Genomic DNA, 5,738 nt, shown 5'->3' on the forward strand with positions numbered 1-5,738 from the left:
AGTATTATACTACTTTGCAAAATGACACACTAATAAATGGCCTCCTATGTTCTTATCTTTATATCCAGATTAGTGCATCTGTTAACCCTCATCAGAGAAGCTTTTTTGCAGTAGATGGTGATTAATACAGAGACCCACAACTGGTCAATGTGCACAGAATAAGAGACTGTTTAGAGCTAAATGGAACATTTATAGAACACTCCCTCCTCCCAAGACTCAGGGATCATCACAGAAGAGGGAACAGAAAGATTTTAAGAGCCAGATACCTGTAATGAAGCAGTATTTTCTTGGACTTGACAGCACAGTTGCACACAGAAACACAGCAGCTGTGATTGCATGCATAAGACTAACAAAATCAAGTCAGTCGAAATCCAGCATGAATCAAAGAGGGGCTCTTGAATTGCCACCCCTGTCTAAGGAGCTATTTGCAATTGATGGATGGTGGGGTAGGGAGAGTAAGCTTTCTTCAGGGATGTGAATCCAGAGAGGGTCTACCTGCTCCAGGAGATGACTACATATCCATGCATACACAGGCGCACTAAATGGACTCACTGCAACTGGGTATTGAGAGGGGGTGGGGGAAGACATAAAGTTGGAAGGAAAAAGTCATGTGGGGATAGGAGAGGAACTGGAACAAAGGGAATAGGGTGGATTTAATCCAAACACATTATATGCATGTATAAATATTAAAATACTTTTAAAAACTGACCAGTGAAGGGGCTGGAGAGATGGCTCAGTGGTTAAGGGTACTTATTCTTTCAGAGACCCAAATTCGATTCCTAGCACCCACCCAAGGTGGTTTACAACTGCCTGTAACTCCAGCTCCAGAGGATCCAATGCTTCTAGGGCAACCCCCCCACACACACACATACACAAATTAAAAAAGATTTTATATTAAAAAAAGAACGGTGAGGGAAAAAGTACAATAGCATACATTTATGAAAATGCCATATTGAGCTCTTTCCGTACCTGGCCTCTTAAGGAGGCACCAGCATGGGAGCTGACATTCGTCATAAGGACTGAAAGGTCCGCTAGGAGCCCAAGAACCTTATTAGCAGTACACCTTAATGTAGAATTCTTTCGGATATTTACCTGCAGCTGCTGGCCAAGCTGTGCAGGTTTCTGGCAAGACGGACCAACTCTACCTCCAACCAGATTGTGCTGAAAAGGCTGTTTATGAGCCGCACTAACCGGCTGCCTCTGTCCCTGTCACAGATGATCTGAAAGATGAAGCTTCCTGGCCGGGATTACAGCTGAGGTCGTGGGAACCATCACAGAAGATGTGCGGGTTCTGGACATTACCCCGCTGAAGGTCTGTGCCTGCATCCGAGCAGCCGGCCAGAAGCCGCATCCTCAAGGCTGGGGGTAAGATCCTCACCTTCGACCACCTGCCCTGGAGTCTCCCAAGGGACGAGGCACCGTGCTCCGGTCAGGTCCTCCAAGAGCCGAGAGGTGTACAGGTACTCTGGCTAGGCCCCCCGGAACTCCACATAGCCACCCCAAACCCTATGTCCGTTCCAAGGACTGGAGGGTCAAAAGTGCAAGAGACTAAAGAGGCTCCAAAATTTAACCTTGGATCTTATTCCGTTATTAAAAAGATTTGGACTCTGAAAAAAAAAGCCATATTGAAACCTATCTCTTTGTGTGGCAACCAAAAAAAAACCAAAATGCAATTTTAAAAAAAAAAAAAAAAAGGAGAGAAAGAGAAAGCAAATAACCGGGTATTTTACATGAGCACAGCTACAAACAAACTAACAATTGTCTTTTCGGGTGTGGTGGGTGCACACCTTTAATACTAGCACTCAGGAAGAAGAGACAGGTAGATGACTGTTGCCTCCTCTTCATAGGGAGTTCCAGGGCAGCTGGGGCTACAGGGAGACCCTGTCTCAAAAACACCAAAAACAAGAAGAAGGAAGAAGGAAGAAGGAAGAGGAAGGAAGGAAGGAAGGAAGGAAGGAAGGAAGGAAGGAAGGAAGGGGAGGAGGGGGGGAGGAGGAGGAGGGCGGAGAGGAAACTCTTATTAGCAGTACACCTTCATGTAGAATTCTCTGGATTAAAACAATTTAAGCGGTTATCTTTATTTGAAAATCTATGTTATTTTAAGTTTACCTATCTTTCAAGTTTGGCAAGGGAGAATTTCTCTAAAGCAATATTTTCCTGCTTTAGAGAACACATAAGTTCTGCAGAGTAAGCACCTTTGGTGTTTAGACTGATAAAAATCATCCATTAAGAAATTCTGCATTCTGGCCAGGCATGATGGCCTTTAATCCCAGCACTTGGGAGGCAGAGGCAGGTGGATCTCTGTGAGTTCAAGGCCAGCCTGGTCTACATAGTGAGTTCCAGGACAGCTGGGGCTACAGGGAGACACTGTCTCAAAAAAAAAGAAAAAGAAAAAGAAAAAGAAATTCTGCATTCTCAAGCTGGGTGTGGCAGCACGTGCCTTTAATTCCAGTACCCGGAGGGGCAGGTGGATCTACATAGAGAGCTCCAGGCCTGAGAAACCCTGTCTCAAAAAAGACAGACAAAAAAGAAAAAGAAAATTCTGCATTCTCAGTAAACCAGTGACTGACTGACATCTAATTCTCAGTAAATTACTCTCAACATATAGCAAAGGTATGCTAACTCAAAGTACGAGTAATTTGATAATGAAGTAACTTTTCAAATAGATGGAGTGGATGGTAGTTAAGAAAGTGAAGGTTACATGTTTTGATATAAACTTTGTACTTACCCAAAGGTTTTCTGGACCACACAATTCCATCTGGCAACAGTTTTTCTTGTTCAAAGTTGCTTTCTACCACTTGGGGAATTTTCATTTTCAGCATCAATGAAAAACAAATCTACCATGCTCCACTGCACATCAGAGTAACCAATGTAAAAAAAATGTTATCATTAAAAATTGGAAACTATCTCCATAATTAAGTGGTTATGGGAAAACCTCATAATGTTCAGAGGCTATAACAGTTTAAGGAAAATAAAAGAAAACATTAACTAATTTTTTGAAACCATCAAAATGGTTTGGATTTAGCTCCAATTTTTTAGGAAGACTGGCCAAAAAAAATTCATCCAGTGGAAACTTAAAAGAAAATATGTAATTATTAATTTTTATTACACTCCAAGAACATCAGCTAGGAAGAAGAAAACAGGTTACCATTTACAAGTACTTCTGTAGATTATACAGACACCTACAATGCAGGTTTTGAACCCCAGAAAACAAACCAGGGCTCAAATTAACAGCATTAAAAAGATAAACAATCTCCAAGACCTCGGAAGTCAGAGGATTTCTTATGTGTAAATACACACTCAGAAAGCACTAACCTGATAAGATTTTAATAACCCCTAAGTGATTGTAGTTATATTTACCTGATAAGATATAGTTAAGTGAAATGAATACATTAGATGATATAAATTCCTAAAACAAATAAAAAAATAGGCTAATTCCACAGCAGCTGAAGAGAACAAATAAATTACTTAAAAAAAAAACTACCAAAAGAACGCCACATCCAAACAGTTTAACAGCAAAGGAAAAGAACAAATCTTCTCCCTCATTTCATTTTTTGAAATCATTACAGTGTAATGTCAAACTCAGACAAAGTCAATATAAAAAAGAGAAAGTATAGATCAACTCATGTGTGATAATAAATGTAAAAGGTACTGAATTGAATATTCCCAGCTTGAATATAATTAAAAGACTTGTTTTAAAAATACATGGTTACTTTAATGTTGGGAAAATATTAATTCAGTTTATTGAAAAATGAAGGAAAAATTATTTGATCAGCTTAACAATACATATAGAAAAAGTATTCAATAAAAATAAACAATTCATGGTTAAAAAAAAATAAGTAAGCCAGAAATAGTAGAGAACACCATGCACTATATAAAGTCTACAAGAAACCTATGGGATCAAGCCTCCTCTGCTAGCTAGTATGAACCAGCCCACCATGTTCCCATCAGTTCTCCTTGGGCTTTGGCCCTATCCCACTGAAACTGCCTGAGAGGGCCTCAATAGCCTGGATAGACACTATTATAGAATTCCAAAACTGGTCAAACACATAAAATAAGTGTCTGTGAGACACTTAATCCTAAGAGACACATCTTCAATGCAGCCTCTACATATAGGATAAATGCACCTCTCAATTCCCACCAGAAAAGTTTCCTTACGCAGCAGAAGGTGATTAACACAGAAACCCACAGTTGGCCAATGTCCAGAAAACAAAAGGCTGCAGCCTTCTTATCCCTGAATAAGGCACCTATTTCAAACCTGTGCCTCCCAAGACTCAGGGATCATTGCAGAAGAAGAGGTGGAAAAATTGTTAAGAGCCAGAGGGGTTAGATGACCACAAGGAAACAGTCTTCCAGACAGCTGGCCAGTTACACTATGAACTCACATCAATGGTGACAGCATGTACCAGTCCTATGCACATTCAAACCAGACAAAATCCCAGCATAGACATGGGGAAGTAGAAGAAATCCCAACTCAATCTAAGAAACTTTTGGTAAGTGATAGCTGCTGAGAGGGGAGAAAATAGTGTCTCACAGGGATGGGACTCCTGGTGGGCCCAGTGGATAGAACACACTGAAGGGCATTTGGGGACAAATCAGATTCTGTATCATAGGTATATTAAATTGGGTGGGGGCAGTGGGGGGAGGTGCAGATAGGGGAGGGAATCTAAATATCATCAAATTATATTGTATGAAGATCACAAAGAGTCAATAAAAAAAGAAAAGAAGAAACCTGTGGCAAATATGCCCAATGGTAAAGCATTAAGATTCTCTGTACAGTTACAGTTATTACTACTGCAAAAGATACCTGTAACCTCCATTTCAACACTTACTGGAGGTTTTGGCCAGTATATATGAATTCACAGACACACAATACATAGATGAATTGGCAAAGAAGCAATAAAATGACACTACCTTATTACTGACATCAACTGTTCACAGAAACTTCTAAAAATTCATATTTTGAACTATTAAAGAGTTTGAGTTTAGAAAGGTTTTTCTGTAATAGATCATTTATATAAAAGACTCCTAACATTTGAATATGCCATCAATTATGTCAGAAAAGGTATTATTTTCTGTTAAAAATCAAGGAATGAGTTAAATTATAATTAAATTATGAAGAACTACAATTCTCAATTGCTGTCTCAACCTAAACAGTTCTATAGAACCAATGCTTATTTCTAAATTTGTATGGAAAAGAAAGGATCATGAATAGCCAAGGAACTGCTGAAGACAAAGTCGTGGAGGATGAAAGGGCTGGAAACTTCATCTACTAGATATTAAAATAGAAATTTACAAGACTATCAGTGTGCTTCCAGAATAAAAATTCTGAAAGGGATACACATGTTCAAGGACACCTGGCATACTCCACAGAGAGCAATGCATATCAGCAGGGAAAGGATGCATGATCCAGCAAAAGTGTAAAGACACTGATGAAGTAAAATTCTAAATCTCCCCCATATATAAAGTGCCAGATATTCAAGCTTCTAAAAGAAAATATATGGAACTATGTTAATAATCTCAGAGTTGGGATATATCACTTTTTTTAAAAAATTGCAGAGAGACATCTGGGTACACTAACCGGACTTGATAGACCTTAACATATATGACAGGATGCATGAAATCCAGTGGGGTGGGTGACTATTGGAGGGTACAGATAGGGGAAGGGGTATAAAGATGATTAAGATGTTTTGTATGAAATGCACAAAAATTCAATTAAAAATACATTTAAAAATCCA

At 39.2% G+C, this 5,738-nt stretch overlaps 1 pseudogene; it reads left to right on the plus strand.

Moving 5' to 3' along the window:
- The first annotated feature begins 993 nt into the window (after positions 1 to 993).
- On the plus strand, positions 994 to 1,552 carry LOC103733745 (annotated as a pseudogene).
- The last annotated feature ends 4,186 nt before the right edge of the window (positions 1,553 to 5,738 follow it).

Source organism: Nannospalax galili, unplaced genomic scaffold (assembly GCF_000622305.1).
Source record: "Nannospalax galili isolate Female #2095 unplaced genomic scaffold, S.galili_v1.0 scaffold415, whole genome shotgun sequence".
NCBI lineage: Eukaryota > Metazoa > Chordata > Mammalia > Rodentia > Spalacidae > Nannospalax > Nannospalax galili.